We start from the raw sequence: 17,236 nt of genomic DNA, 5'->3' as shown, positions 1-17,236 counted from the left end.
TTTATTGATAACTAGCTGATATATCTGACTTTGCTCGGCCCCCCTAAGCTATATGTCTACGAGGTAAACATCTTAAAGTAGTAGTCCAGTGCTAGGCCTCTGAGGTAACTTTAAAACGAATCAAATTCTTCTCTTTTCGCTCTCTCTCACCCCCCCCCCCCGATGCAGGCCAGGGCTGCCTTAAAGCCACAGCTCTCCATGGGCCACTCGGCCATCTTCTGCTCGGGGCTCTTGGCAGGTGCTGGGAAGCCTCTGAGGGCAGCCAGGTTGGAGCCCTGTGCCTGCCTCGGCCTGCACTTCTCGCCCACCAAGTTCTCCAGTACGAGGCTGTACTGAAGTGCCAGTCTACGCTGCACTGTGCAATCGGTGCCTGTAGGTAGGCCGTGAGGGAGCCAGCCAGCCGACTGACAGACTGTCGGTTAGCTCAGATTGCTGTCGGTGACAGGGCCGGAGCTGCACTCTCCTGCTCCTGATGGTGCCTAACCACTGAGGAAGGCAGCCCCAGGCACTCTCCCTTCAGGCCCAGGATGGCAAGTCATTTCCAGATGATGGCTGCCAAAGCCCAGTAAATCTCCCCCTCCTGCCCAAGGCATGGTGGGAGTTGTAGGCACAAGCCTAGCTCCCTGAATAATATGTTCATCTTTGAACACCATCTGAGGTGTGGTGGAAGACAACTGGAGAGCGGGCCTTCTTAGTTGTGGCACCCTGCTTATGGATTTCTTTTTCCCAGCCAGGCTTGCCTAGTGACTGCATTAATAGCTTTCCAGTGCCAAGAGATTTTTTTTCACCAAGGCCTTTTAACTTGATGAGATTTTTATGCTGCATTTCCCCCCTGTCATAACTAAACCACAACATTCCAAGACAGATGCAGGAATTACTGAATAAAGTTTATGATTTTTATGTAGAAGCCTAACTATACCATTGAAACAGAAGAGTGAATGAAGGAATGGCTGATAACTGAGGCTAGAATGGAATGGTGGGCGGGGTTAGTTGCAGCTGGAGAAAGTCAGGTAGAAGGAGAACTAAGACAGTGAGAGGTCAGGAAAGTGGGAACTGAGTTAGGATTGAGAGATGGTGACCTGGTTTGCTCACCCATACTTTATTTAAAATCAGCCACTCTACATGCCAGTACTACACCTCCCAGCATGCCTTTGGCAGCCCACAGGTGCCCGCATCTTTTGAGACATCCTCTTGTTGCTGATGCTCCTCCTCGATAGAGTGTCGAGGAGTTGCATTGCCAAGGAGGGGAGGTAAGCGGCTGTCAGTGGACACACCCAGCTCCGTCCAATCCTGCTGGGACGGCCTCTGCCTGTGCTTCTCACCCACCAAGTGCTCAATCAGGAGACTGTATGGAGGGACTGGGCTGGGCACTCCCCCCACTTCATCAGGTCCGTTTCTGGGCATGCACAGAGTACTTCCCCTTCCTGCCTCCCTCTTAAGGTCGAAGGATGTGCACTTGCTTCCCCCAGATTCTGAGAAAGCAGCGATATCAGGACAGAGTGCCTTTGAGCACTTTTGGCCCCTCAAAGTCACACTATTGTATCTAGTCACAATTTTAAAACCGCACAGAGGGCAGCAGGAGGAACAACAGATGGACGCAGCCCTTTTATGTGGGTTGTTTCCTTTTAAGAGCAATTGGGTTGACAAGCAGCAGCAACCCGCCTATACACTCACAATGGCCACCAAATGCCAGTAAGTCTGGCCTCCTGCCCAAGGCATGCTGGGAGTTCCGCCCAAGGCATGCTGGGAATCGTAGGTGTAAGCCCTGGTTTTTATTTATTTATTTTTAAAAACACTTAAAACCCAAAATTCTGTGTTTTTAGTTTTTCCTGGTACACTGTACAACCAGACCTATCAGCATGCTAAATTTCAAGTTTTTAACTCATCTAGAAGTGGGTAAACATTTCCAGACATACATTGCACACACACATACGTTCCGCTTTATAGGTAGAGATGGTCAAGCTACATTGTAGCATTATTATTATTATTATTTATTTATATAGCACCATCAATGTACATGGTGCTGTACAGATTATACACAGTAAATAGCAAGACCCTGCCGCATAGGCTTACAATCTAATAAAGTTGTAGTAAACAATAAGGCGGGAAAGAGAATGCAAACAGGCACAGGGAAGTGTAAACAGGCACCGGGTAGGGTGAAGCTAACAGTAGCACAACAGTAATGTGCCATGCTGATGGCCAGTAGTAAAAGGCTCAATAGAATCTCTGTCCAGGATGAACTACTTTTTGGCCAAAGCATCTGAAGCCAACACAACTCCCATTAGCCCTTGCCATTATAACCAATGCTGAAGGATCGTGGGGTTGTAGGCCAAAACATCAGGAGGGCAGCAATTTACCCACCTCTGCTCTATGGGGATCCCTCCAGCAAGTGTAGAGTTGTGCAGTGAGAGTGGATTATGCTTTCTGTATTTAAATGCCTATATTAAACAACAACAACACCCCAAAGTAAACAGGTAAATAGATACTTGCAAAATGTATGCATGCAAAATGAGCGCATTTAGATCATATCCAGAACATGTAAACCTTATTGCCTGATTTTGTGCACTTGCTTGAAATCTTTGATGCATATCAAGCACAAGGAAATTATTATTATTATTATTATTATTATTATTATTATTATTATTATTTCCCACCTTTTCCCCAGTACTGGGACTCAAGGCAGTTTACAAGATTAAAACATGTACAATTAAAACATATAAATATACAGCCTTTTTTCCAGGAAAAACTGAATGCTCCCATACTGAAGAGACTTTTTCTCTACTACAAGTATGACTTATATAAACCATAATCAGTTATGCTGGTTTTCTGTGGAGCCCTGGAGAGAGGAATCAAAGGAGATATATAGGTTTATCAAATTGTAAGGAGAAAATAATAACATTAATCATTTATTTGTGTCTCCTCATGTATATGTTGATTTATTATTTCACTCTATAAACCTTGTTTATTAGGAACTGGTGTATAGATAGCAAGTCTCTGTGTCTAAGATAATGACAGTAGTCCTTCAATTTCAAATTATCTCATACCCATTAACCAGCAGGGTCACATCAAGGAGATCCAAAGTAAGCACAGATTTATTGAGGTGGATTTATTCTGGAAAAAGTCCCTTTTGATTTCAGATGGTGGTTAAAGGATTCTCTGAATATATTTATTTCATCTAGGTATGTATTTGTATTTGAAATATATATTTGCTGAGTTACTAAAATTCTGCTGGGACATAACAGACAAAAGGAAGAAGGTAGATTTGAACTGAATCAATCCCATACAACATACGTAAATAAAGAGGTAGTCACTGTGAAATCTAAAAAGAACTAGCTAACAATTAAATTTGGTGCAAAAATCTAAAGGGTACTACTATCAATGAATTTATGCAATGCATACATCATACTAAAGCTTCTCACTCTCCTGACTGTGGCTTGGCAATAAACTAGTAGTGGGGGTTACAAAGGTTAGGGTACTCAGTAGGGGTGGTGCATACATGGTGAGCCCTGCTGGACCCTGGTCACCCGCTTCCAGAAACTGGCATTTTCACGTGTGTTTGGGCTTGTCCCCAGAAGCGCTGCATCACAGCCACGTGTGCACTGCCTGTATTGTATACTAATCAAGTACTGCAAAAAGAAGAGTCCAGCATTGCAGAGGTTTTACACAGCGATTGATCACGTATTGCACTTAAGCACCTGAAAAGCAGCCCAGTTGTACCTTTTGAAGCTTCCTTCCAGACAAATAATCAGCTTGGCTGCCAAAACTGTGCAGGGCACAAAAAGGGTTTCCTCTGCATCTTTTTGGGTGTGGGTTTCTGACCTTAATGGGTGCTAATGTATCCCTGGTATTCGTTCTGGTAATGGGTTTCCACGGTGCTTCCTGCATGGTATCTTCTACCTCTCTGCAACAGATGTGCTATGTGACTGGATTAGATGGTGCAGAGTGAGCGGTAAAGCGTTGACACATTCTGGAGCGTTCCATGCCTACTGAAAAGAGGGTAGGGAAAACTCCTGTTCATGCATACAGAGATAAGGTAGTGTATACTTGCAACCCATTCTGGTCATGGTGATTAATCTTGTAGTAGATCAACTTTCCAGGCAAAATGGAAAACTTTCCAGGCTCATACTCAAAACGGCAAGGAAAGTGCGCCTCCTTGCCAAGGTCAGCTTTTAATATTGCTTTTCATTGTCAATCAAGTCAGAGCGCCACTCCTTGTCCCATGTCCTGGGACATGTTCTATCCACAACAGAGCTTTCCAATGGATGCAAGCATTTGTTGTTCAACTGTGCTGAATGAAAATGCACCAGTTCAAAAACTACTTGCACAGTCAAAATCTTACTGACTCTACGAGGAGTTTAAAGCTGCTGCTGTAGCCTCTTTAGTAGTTTGGCCACAGTAGCAGACATTGGGAGGGAAACAAACAAGATGGTTTCCCTCCATAATATCTTCTGCTTGTGAGATTTCCAGAGGCATTTAGCTAAACTTTGTAAATAGACAATGTACCTTTTGTGGCTACTTGCAGAGTGATTACTGCTGGATTATTTGATTTCTTATCTCTGAAAAATAATCATTCATTGAGAAAAGGTTTGTAAAAGGGGGATAAGAATATTAATATTTGACATTTGGATGGCTGCTGTCAACATACATGCAGAACAATGCATTGTGTTCAACAATTTTCTATTTTACTTTTGTGTGAGCCTAGATGTTGAAACTTTAACAAACATTAATTTGAACCTCCTTTCCCCATCTTTTTTTAAGGTAATGTTCTTGGCTCTCAGTTATAGCCTCTTGTTCCTTTTGGTCTCTGCTTTTTTATTTGTAGAAGTTTCTAGTTCACAAAGGCAGAGCAGCAAGACCATATTAACTAGTAGTTTCTCTGGACTCTGCAATAATCCTGCCTGGCATCTCTCCATTTTTCTTAAGCTTCGGCCATTGCTTCATTATTTCCTAGGCAGTTGTATTAGAGCCAGGCCAATACTCAGTGTCACTTGCTGTGGCATGATCAAAAGGTGAGAGAGGTTGCCAAAGCTAGAGGGAAATTACTGCTCAGGTGGTCCTTAAGGGCCACTGCTGGGGTTCTAGTAATGAGCCTCTCTAACAATAGAGCATCATTTGATGCTTGGCAAAGTTCAGCACTCTAAATGGAGACCCAGAGTTCCTAATGGGAAGCTCAGGAAAATCTGTGAAAGCATCAAGTGTGCCTGCAACACTGAATCATAACTTAATTTGCCATGGTCTGGCTGTACGGTTTTATGTTAAGAGCACTCGCTAGGCCAAAACATGGCCTCTGCTCACTTTCAAGTCCATTTGTGTTCCCTAACGAACCTTTTAAAAGTCACATTGCTTTAGAACATTGGATCTTGCCCAAATAAGCTGCCTATAGAATTTTGAGTCGCAACCAAAGTAGGGTCTGCGTGTGTGTTTGCATGCAGAAGGTCCCAGTTTCAATCTCTGCCATCTCCAGGTAGGGCTTGAAAAATTCCTGCCTGGAGCCCCGGAGAGCTGCTGCCAGTCAGCGTTGGCAATACAGGTCCGTTCGATCAATGGTCTGACTCACAATAAGGCTGCTTCCTATGTTCCTGTAACTAAATTATAATAATAAATGTGTTTCTTACCTGCCTCTCCATCGGGATCGAGGCGGGGTACAACACAAATACAAAATGCCAAAGGCAGCACATTATTAAAAGGCATCTTAAAATTCAAATGGGTAGGTGTGCCGGAAGAGATCAGCCTTTATTGGCTTTTCTTGGAAGTTCGTACAGTGTGGTACATCTAATTCAAGACTCTTCTCTTTGTGTTCTTATTGTTTGTTTTGTCCTTCAGTTTTAAGATTTAAGGCAATATTTGTATTTAAAAGAAAAATTAAAATTAACAGGAAAAAATCTTTTGCAATAAGTGAAAGGCTTATGCTCTAAAACGTTGGTTCATTGTGACCTCCTTCTTTTCTGCTTCTGTCTCCAGAACTACCATAAATTTTGCTGCATTAGATGTCTGGCTACTGCAGGCAGCACCTGTGAATGTGTCTTTAATAAAGTAGATACTGTCAGACAGAAACTCACCAGCTGTGACGCTCCGAGTGTTCTTGTGACACATACCACCTCCAATGCTTAAACAATGTGGGAAAGAATGGATGATTTTTGCCGGGTAGGTTTCTCGCCACCAATCTCTGACTTTCCCCTTTATCTTGGCTGGAGGAGTACCTTTAATCGCATATGTGTTCAGCCCAGAAGTACTCACAACAGCAATCAGTCAAGGAAGCAGTCCGGAATCAAGGGAAGCTGGATTTAAGAAGGCCTGGTCAACCTTGTTTTCAGCAACTCCTTTAGCGTTGCACTGCTGATTTTATGCAGGGGCTAACAGAGCCACAACCAAGCCTCAGCTGTGAAGTGTTGGTGGCTGCAGGTGAAAAGTCCCTCCTGGTGAACAGCCTTTTACGTGTGAATAGACCTTTTCACCCAAGGAGGCCTCTGACTTAATCTAGCGCTCCTTGGGAGTTCCTGTTTTCCAGGTGGCATCTCTCCCGAAGGCTTAGGAGTTTCTGTGCCACCACCTCTGAGGCAGGGTTCTTGTCCTGCCCAGGTGATGTACTCACCCCTGAGGACCTGGGCTACTCCTTGTTTACTGGCAGATCCTGGGCTTTGCTGATGGCGGCTGATTCCTGGTCCTCCAGCTCTTCCTCTGAGGAGGAGTCTTCCAGCAGAGGCATGACAGCATGGGGTGGAATTTCAGGGGGTGGAGTTTAACCCTCCCCCTCCTGGAGTGTGATGGTTCCAATCTGAATTGATGCTGCTTGTGCTTACACAAGAGTAAAGAAATCTATCATGCAGAACTACCTGCTAGGCTTTTTGCATAATATGTAGCTTGGCCCTCAGAATATCTAGCTCAGCACTCCTCAACATGGTCCCCCCAGATTTGTTGGACTCACAACTCCCATAATTCCCTCATTGGACTCACAAGTTCCATAATTCCTAAGCAGCAAGGGGAGGGTGGATCTATTTCTCTCGGACTCAGAGGTCTGACCATTTTCTCCCTCCTGCCAGTGAGCCTGGAGTCTCTCTCCCCTCCTGGATTCCCTAACGGAGAAAGGGCCTCCTTCTTGACAGACAACTCTCCAGAAGCACACCAAAAATATCCTCATCTCTCTGCATAATTTTTCCTCGTTGCTAAACAGACAAATGGAAGCAGTTGAGGCTGCAGCTCAGTGATGACTTAGGGGAGAGATCTGGGGTTGGGAAAAACGCAGCTCTTTAAGGAAGAAGAAGAAGAAGAAGAAGAAGAAGAGTGTATTACTGACTAAAATCACAATTTAAAGGCATCTGGCTGGCATACATTCATGAATTAGCAAAGACAATAGGAATCAATCGGTTTATTTTTATGGCAGTTTCCTGCAGAATTGTCCCCATAATGGCTCACAACAAACCAAAATAAAATGATAAACAATCCAGTAAAACAACACCAACAATAATACACAGCAAAAGAAGCAGCATCCGCATCAAGCAGTGTGTTAACAATTCAGGAAATTACACCTTCAGTGGGGCCTTTCTCCTAGAGACTGTGGCATGGAGAAAGAAAGAATAAACTCCTGCCCTTCACATCCTAAGCCTCATCCCAACCCCCATGACTCTTTTTGTCAAAAGAAAAATGTCCACACATGCAAAACACATGAGACGTTAAATGTAAACTGTATCTCCTAACGTCTCTCCTCCTTGGGTCTTCAGAGTTAATCCGTGCCTAATTCCAGCTCCCACACCTTTAGTCCTACTAGTGTAATTTTGGTCCCCTGGCAATTGCATCAACAGGGTCCTTATACCTCAAATTCAAGTCATCAATTCTCTTGCCTTTTTCATTATCTTAAATTAATTCTAACTGCAGAAGTGATCAAAATATTATGATTAGGTCAGACCTAAACACGCCATTATGTCCTCCATATAGGCTGTTAAACTGTTCTCTTCTAAAAAAATTTTAAAAAACTTTCCATTAATATTCATGTGCATTCGATAATTCATTTTTCTCTTATCTAGATTCTCTGTTCATATAGATTAAATCATCATTTTTCTTCTGTTTTAATACTTTCCCTTTTAGATCATTCACACTTTCCGCTGTTAAACTTCAGTTATGTTTGTTTGTTCTGGTTGACTTTCATATTTGACCGGCATTTTTCTGCTTATTGTTTTCTCCCCCTTCATGTTCTCAAATCTAGAGTAATTTGGGTTTCTAGTACAGTAATTCTCTCATCTAACTGCTTTTTCCTCTTTCTGGTTGTCTTTCTTAATTCCTTTATATAAAAAAAAAATCCTTAAAATTTCCCACAACAACATGATTAGATTGCATTTCTGTTGTTTGATTCTCCAATGTACCTGTTTCTACTCTAGGGAAAGGGGAATATTTCTATTAGGCATGTGCTCCGCTCCGATTAGAAGCATAGAAGCAGGAGCGAATTGGCCTGCTCCGCCTTGCCCAGAGGCGGAGTAGAAGCGGACCGCTGACCCCTAGAAGCAAGGCGAAGAGAAGCGCCCATTTTCGGAGCGCTCCGGTTTCCGCGGTCCGATCCGATTGCCATCTTGAAACATTTCGCCCATAGGATTGCATTGCGGAAAAGAAAGGGGGATAACTGTGTTGTTTTTGAAGCTATCTTTCTGAAAATTCTTGTGCTTGGAGAGTCGTGGATGGGGGTCATTTTGAGCCTACTCTCAGCTCTCTGCGTGCTGCGGTTCGTGTGCTAGAATTTTTTAAAAAACCGGCGGGAAAAATACCTTTTCCGAAGGGCTGAGGGGCAGAGTCAACTCCCGGTCATGATCACATGATCCCAAAGTTGGAGGAGGGGATAGGCAAAACGGGTAACTTGGGATTCTGGGAACTTCTCTTTCTTAGTCTGAATGGACTTTTCCCAGTGTTTTTTAAAACAGTAGCCCCACCAAATGCACAAACACAACCTGAAATCATATACTAAGCCAATAATAAGAGATAGAAACACAGCACTGCTACCCACCCTAACTTTGGGGAACAACTGAAAAGATGTGGTGCAAGGGGATGAGCTCCCCTAGGGCATCCCATGTGGATGTGCCCTCACTCTCTCCTGTACTTGGAGGGCAATCAGAGCCCTCCAAAGAGAGTAACCCGGTGGAGCAATGTCTTTCATGAGTTGAACTGACAGCGTTGCTTCTTAAAAGACTGGTCACTAGGACCAGTCAAATTGGCAGCTGCTTCCCCCTCCCCTGGGCCCCCTATTGCTGGTAAAAGACAGATATAGCTTTTTTTTAAAAGTTCTTCTTGTTGTTTATTCAGCAACACTGCTGCTTTTAATTCCACCCCTCCTTTGTTTATTTATTTATTTATTTATTCCATTTTATATGCATTACTGGCTTATCCTTGGCTCACTTCCTTATGCCCCCAGAAATGTCTGCTGCCTGCCTGCCTTCCCTCTCTCCTCCCCTGCCCGCCTCGCAGGGATGTTGTGTGTGTCTGGCTTTGACTCAGGGGAGAAGTCCTTCCTGTGCTCACTTGGAGTTTTGGAAGTTCCAAATCCATTTTTCAAGTGTGGAAGAAGATTCATATAGGTTTATCTCTACTCCCCAATTCATGGCATCTTGGAATTTCCTTTGAAATGGCCCCATTGAGATGTCTGCAGGTTTAAGCCCCGCCAAAAATCAGGGGATGATGGGACTGCCTTGAGTCTGGGCATGCATGTGTATCCCTGGATAAGCTATCATGGTGGTGAGTTTGAGGTTTCTAACATGCAAATTGACGGAGCTATCAAAAGGGGTGTGAATGGGGTGCCTGATTTTCATAAATTCCCCAAAAATCAGGGGATGATGGGACTGCCTTGAGTCTGGGTGTGCGTGTGCATTCCTGGATAAGCTATCATGGTGGTGAGTTTGAGGTTTTTAACGTGCAAATTGACGGAGCTATGGAAAGGGGTGTGAATGGGGTGCCTGATTTTCATAAATTCCCCAAAATTCAGGGGATGATGGGATTGCCTTGAGTCTTGGCATGCGTGTGTATACCTCCATGAGGTGTCATGGTGCCAAATGTGAGGTTTCTAACTTTCACAGAAAAAAAGTTGTATACTTTTTTAGCTTAATGCAAGCCTATGGGGGAAAAAACGGAGCTCTGATCTGGATCCGGAGCTCCGCAGCGGAGCGGAGCGGGCATGGGTGGAGCGAAGCGGCCCGATCTGCAAATCGCGGATCTGGAAGAGAAGCAGAGCGGGGAGTCTGTGCACACCCTTAATTTCTATATAGTGGATCTAGATTATTTTATAAGAGGAATTTTATAATGTAATTCATAGAATCATTAGTTCTCTAATGCTTCATCCGGCTACTTCTAATATCCCCCCTCAAACTCATTAAAGTATTAAATATATCTTAATTGGTATCCCCTCACTTGTTTCCTAATTCTGATTAATTTGCCATATTTTAAGATTTCACATGTAATACATTCTAATTTTAACCGGTCCATCATAATCAATTCTCCAATGCATTAGCTAAAACAACGTATAGGTACCTAAATATTCTAAATATTTCTAAATGTTGTTCACTTCCCAGACGATTTTCAGGAATAACCAAATTTCAAATCCATACACCCACCAATATCAACCAGTGCTAAGGACCATCCAACAAGTAATTCTGGCCACCTTGGGGGACATAGAAACCCTGTTCTAACACTCCTTTTCATGTGTTCAACGAATGCCTGTAGGGATGGGGGTGGAATCACAGCTGCCTTACTCTGGGAAAGTATGGGAACAGATAGGAGTATCCTGGAAGAAAGCATGGCTGGTTGGCTAGCACTCTGAACAGAAGCACTCAACAGTGCAACATTTTGTTGCAGCGCCCACTTTTATGGCATAAATGCAGCATAGTACACATGGGTATTGCGATGTCACCACCTCACATGCAAGGCTTTGATGTGCACACTTTCCTCAAGCTAAGCACCACCACTTAAATACCTGAGGAAGGGGTAAAAAGAAAAGTATAACCTTTCCCTTATAGCAGAGGGAAAAGGTAAGGAGATTTGGAAAAGTATTTTTCTGTGAATATAGCAGGCTGAAGGTTTAATGTAAAGTGAACAGGAGACACAGCCAAACTGACATGTGGTTTTATGGTAGCAAAATAAAGAAAATGTTTATTGTTGTTCTTAGTTCCTTTGAATTATATTTCAATACTGCCTATTCCTAATAATACCAGTAGTAACCAATGTAATAACAAACCCTAGTTCCTATGACCTTATTTTCACTCATTCCTCACACAACTCCTGACAAGAAATCACACAGCTAAACACATCTACCCTCCAAACCCAACCACCAACCCAACGCCTCAGACCACTCAGCTCCCCCATATATAATATACCCCTCACCCTTTCCACAGCATCGCCAGCCACACCCACACAGTCCAACATTCCATACTCTCTAGACATACTCATCCAGACATACGGAAGGGAATAGAAATGTGGGTAACACCACAGGTATTCTATGTACTGGACTTGCCATATATGTGTACAGCTTGCATCATTTGTTTACGTCATCTGCTTGCGTTTCTAGTTCCTAAATGAACCACCTGGGCCTTGATCATGTTGGCCCCACCGTTCTTCAGCAGACAACACTCCTGAACCGATTAGATTGATGAGGCGGAGCCGTGTGAGATAGTTCCAAGGATTCTTTTGGGAAACATGGTAGGAGTGAGCAGACAGGACAAAGCTGAAACTGGTTCCTCTGTATATTCGCAGTTCAATAAGAGGGTTAAGAAAACAAGACCAGATTTAAAATGAGCCAGAATTCAATGCCAACCTACTTCTGAACCACATGGGTGCTTATTTACACCACTCTGTCAAATCATTTCAAGTTCTACTTCTGCAAAGACAACAGCATTTGTGTTTCTCAAACTTAAATGTGTTCAGAGCTCTTTTTTTTTTTTTTTTTTTTGATGTTCTGCTTCAAACATGGTTCATTCCATGGGGAAATGAATAGTTTAAAATGTATTTAAATAAATGGCTCCTTAGGTGATGCTTTGCTAGAATATTAATTTTTAATTTCACCCACCATATTATCTTGCAAATGCCCCCGCTTTTTTTGGTAGCTTCAGGGTGTTTAAAATAAATCTGTCTATCTTGCAATCTGTTCATCACAAATTGTTGAGTGTTTCAGCTTAATTTTGAAGTTTTCTTCAAAAGTTTGAGCGTTTGTATGGTTTTTGCATTGGACAAATGAGGTGCATAGACTCCCTATCATTCAACAGTGTAATCCAAAACCCATTGAGAGTTCATTAGTATGACTTTTGAATCTGTAGCTACTCTCTCTCCCTCTCTTCCTTTTTCTTGTTTTAGGATGTAACCCTATCTCGATGCCCACCAGCCTCCAAACTTGGAAGCTGACAAGCATCCTATGCATAGCAGGGGGAGTGCAGAGGTGACCATCGCCTCTATACTTCCCTTGCTTTGCGTTTTGGCTAGATGAGCATTTTCACCTCTCTAGCTGAGGTGTTCGGAAACGGGAGGAAAGGAGGCTGGGATTGCCAGAGGATTGTCCGTAAACTGCCCACCCCAGCCTCTTCCCCTCTCCGCCCGCTGAACCACCCGCTTTCCAAGTTAAAATTTGCATTTTTCTGTCTATGGGCCATAGTATTACTCTCTCCAACTTCTACCAACTTTTCACAGGCAGAATCAAACCCTCATGCCATGGACCATGGGTTTATTTGAGTTGAACCCTTGCTAATAAGCCATTTATTTCAAAGGATGCTACAGATGAGCACTGTTACTTCTTTAAAAAATAAAACCCAGTATTACCTCCGTTGGTGCATGGAGCTATTATTATTATTATTATTATTATTATTATTATTATTATTTCTCTTATTATTACATTTATATCCTGCCTTTTTTCCTCCAAGGAACCCAATAATCCATACATTAAATACATAATCCTCCTCTGCCCCATTTTATCCTCACAACAACAATCCTGTGAGATAAGTTGGGCTGAGAGTCTGTGACTGGCCCAAAGTCACCCAGTGAGCTCCCATGGCTGAGTGGGGACTAGAACCCAGATCTCCTGACTCCCAGTCCAACACTTTAGCCACTACACCACACTGGCTCTCACTGGCTTTACTGGACTCCATTGCCTGAATGGTTGGGTTTCATTCCGAACTTTTCCCTGTGGTTCCTGACAGTAGAAAGTTTTGGCTAGGTTAGGCCTTGCCCTTTCCAGGGTGGCATTCTGAGGCATCCTCTCATGTTGGCGCTCTACATGGAGCGGTTTTAAATAAAGCTCGAAATGTTTTTGTTAATTTTAGAGGGAACTGCATGCAGCTTGTTCCCATTTTGAATCACAGCTGTCTTTATTTCCGTTAGCATTTTGTTTTCCGTCTGTATGCCAACAGTTTGCCAACTCCCCTGTTTCCCAAATGCCTTCTTTCAAACAGAACAAAGCAAATTCAGCTTTTCTTCGGGGAACAGGGCTTGTTAAATTATCTGGTACGGGGGAGGATTTGGAGGCTCTTTAGAGAGCACCAACGTAATCTTAAACCCATGGCCTTGGTTTTTGTTATCAAGGATATCGTTCCTCTGTGTCTTCTCTTTCTGTTTTTAGTGCCAATATGAGAGAGATGACCTCTAATGAAGGCTTTGGAGGCTTCCTAGGCAGAAACTGCTGAGGCAGCAGTATGGGGCTATTCACTTTCCCTTGAATGAACGCCATGAAAATTGCTTCAGCAGCCCAAGACATGGTTAAGGATTTGGCTCCCTTGGCTATTGTGAAAGGGCCTATCAGTATGGTTTTGCATAACCTGGAACCGGATTTTATAGCGTGAGCGGCATCTAAAATTCATCTCCAATTTAGCAAGTGTAAAAACTACTTGATATTCCTTCTGCTCTCTGCTTCACAAGACAATTGTTGTCTTTACCTCCAGAAGGAGAATGGCCATTACTGTTTCCCCTCCAGTATGCTTTGGTGCAGTCTTTTGCACTGAACTCAAACTCATCGTAGCCTGAAATTCCCATCCTAAGCAGTCGGCTGCAGTTTCTGGTTTCTGTCATGCCATGTACCGATGTTTTTCTTTCTGCATCAGGCTTGAGGATGTGTTCCATGAAATTCAAAAGCTAGTTTGAATCGCTGTTAAGGGATTAAAAACAAAGGAGAACACATGGTTAACGATTGTGAATTGTTGTTTTTAATGAGTTGTGTGTTTTTATGGATGTTCTATTTTTCCCACTTCCAGTGGTTATTATTGTAATTATATTCATTCATATACCAGCCAGTACACAGAGGTGACTTTATCTCCTTTTTCTTATGGCTACAACACCCTTAATATTGAGAACTTATAGGGCTGGAACATGGTCACACACCATCTTCCATTTAATTCAATCTCCAAATGTATACTACTATGCCTCATTGCACTCAGCCAATAAAAAAAGAGAGAGAGGCTAGGTTCACACATAATGCTAAACCACCATGAGTTGTGTTTGGGTGCACCCCACGTGAGGTTAATGGGTCATGTACTAGGTGTCTTTCTCACCCATGATTGGTAAATAACCCATCCTTTGCAGTGGGAGTAAGGGGCCCAAGGGTGGCTTACTGTGCCATGGGACAAGTGCTGTGTAGATAGCTCCGGCCATTCTGGCATGAAATCCCAGCGACCATCGAGACAACTGCCTAGAGCATCTGGAAATTCCAGTGACATTCTAGCCTGTGCAGCAATTCAATTGCTTTTAATTTGAATGTGGAAAAAGAAAGTTTAGCATCCTAAGACCGCTTTCACACTTGGCTGAATCTAAAGGCAAAATTGGCCAGGTATCCATTGCAGGTGCTTAAGGCACACGGTTTCCCAATGTAGGACCTAGCAAGAGGATTTATATGATCTGTCCAGGCTTCTACAACTTTAGTTTTAGGAGAAATTTCCACTTTATAAGTTATGTCTGGCTTGGTAATAACATCAGTGCAATTGGGACTAACTCCTTTTTGATGCTCCCCCTTCCCAAAATGGTCCCCATTCATTATTCCTTCAACATGGCTGTGGTGCCTCAACAGGAGAGGGGAGACAGCAGGGCTCCCTACGTTGGTCTGGCTGGGACCAGCTGCCAATGGCTCTTCCCCTCCCAGAACTATCTCCATCAGTAGCAATTCCATCTAGCCAGTATGTACCTTTGAAGTACTTGAACGTCCTGCTTACAGTGACACAGGAAGAGCACTCCAGTGATTTAGCCAGGATGAGTTCTGATGGTAACTGTTCTGAAGGACAGTTCAGTAGGCTGTCCAAGGCCCAAACACAGACTGGTCCAAAGCACAAAGGCAAGGTCAGTAGGCCGTCTAACCATAGGAAGGTGCAGAGAAGAGCAAGGTTATCAGGGGAAAGACAAGGCAGGAGTCTGGGAACTGGTACACAGAGACATTGTTCCAGCACTCTCTGCCTAGAACTGAAGGCTTTCAAGCCTCAGCCTTCAGAGCCTCACCCAGTGGCTGTGCCGCCTGAGGAATAGTCAACTTGCAAGTAGCCTTGCTCATGAGTATACTCTTACTCATGAGAAGCCCTTCTTTCTCAGGTGGGCACTCCTGCATCTGGTAGCCAACTGAGCCCGCTCCTTACGTGCCTGCATTCCCTGGGACTAGGTGGCTGCTTGGCATTTGCCTCCAAGTCTGAGAGGGGCCTAAGGGTGTCTTGAGGGGAAGGTATGATAGCCCACAGCACCCCCTCATCAGCCTCAAAGCAGCTCCACTGCAATATATGGCTGGTGGACTCCTGGCAGCCCTCTGAAGAGGAACCTTCCGGAGGGGTGTGACACTGAATTTGCTTGTTTTCTTTTTCTTCCCTCCTTCCTCTCTTCTTCCTTTTGCGTCATGGCTATTCAAGTTTAGCTGTTCCAACTGAGACCTGTCTGTCTTAGCTTAATCTGAAGCACCCGTCCGCAATATTTTCCTCTAGATGTCACTTTTATCTTTTGAAGATCCATTTATTGCGCCTTCAAAGCTGGCTCTCTTTGATTGCAGAGCCTCCTGTGAACCGGACAACTTGGAAGTTATGATAATAATTTACAAGAAGTTAGAAGGTGGAGGGAAGAAATCTCAAGGGGGAAAAAAATTCCTCGCAGTGGTGATTTTCAAATCAAAGCAGCACTCACTTTGCAAAAGGATTTTTAAAACACTTTTGTGCAGAAATAATGGCAGGAGCCGGCACAATGTGAACTGGAAGTGGATCAAGAGGGGGAAAAATGGCTTTTATTCACCAACAGAACAATTTCAGTCAGATCTTGAACAAAACAGGAGAAAAGAGAAAAGGTGACAAGGGGAGGTAGGGGGAATGAGGACAAAAGGAAAGAGAGCAGCAAGATGAATCTTGAACAGATCCGCTAAAGCAAGGTGCAGGTTTAGAAATGGTAATGAAGGAAAGTGGCACATTTTTATCCGTCGCTGCAGTCATAAAATTGGGCTTTTTGTTTTTTGGCTCTTGGCATTGGAAAGAAAATCTCGGAGTATTTATTGTAAATAATTTCTAGGTCACCTTTAAGGGTAGAACCCTCTCAAGTGGCATACAAGATAAAAAGAGTACATAGCAATGCAAAACAAATGCCATAAACAAAATCAATCAATAAACATTCTATAAAAACAGATATCGCCGATGAAATTTGCAGCCCATGGACTACAAGTCCAGGAAAGCAAACAGGTTGCAGTTGCACCTTGTATTTCCTGGAATAAGTCATCTACTATGGTGACTACGGCTTTATCCATCCCAAAACCAAGCCTGAACCTAGATTGGAATAGATCCAAATCAGCCACCACACACTCCGGTATCCTTGCCCCAAAATTGACACTGAATGGTAGTGATCAGAAACCGATGGGTCTAAATTCTGTTTCTTCAAGAGTGACCTCACCACTGCTTCCTTAAAGCTAATGGGGACTGCCCTTTTTCTCGTTGATCACCTCTGAGGTTCAAATACTGGGCCTAGCTCTTGCCAATATCACAAGCCAGATGGGCCAAGGTCCAGAGAGTGAGTGGTAGCCCTCAGTCTACCAAACAGGTTGTCCACGTCCTCAGGCTGTACAAGTTGAAAGATGATCAATGACTTCTTTGACTAGATGGCACACTGGTCACACCCAGCCCAGACTTTTAAAATAGGGGCATCTAAGCCAGCACAGAATTAGGAAGGAAAAAAACAACCCACACTTTTGCAACACCAGAAACAAAGCAGCATAAAATAAAATAAAACATTTGTTCCTGTTCGGGGATGAATTTAGGGTGGCCATGTGCCCTACTTTACA

Source organism: Elgaria multicarinata, chromosome 9 (genome assembly GCF_023053635.1).
Source record: "Elgaria multicarinata webbii isolate HBS135686 ecotype San Diego chromosome 9, rElgMul1.1.pri, whole genome shotgun sequence".
In the NCBI taxonomy this organism is placed as follows: Eukaryota; Metazoa; Chordata; class Lepidosauria; order Squamata; family Anguidae; genus Elgaria; species Elgaria multicarinata.
Note: the sequence above shows the minus strand (reverse complement) of the source record.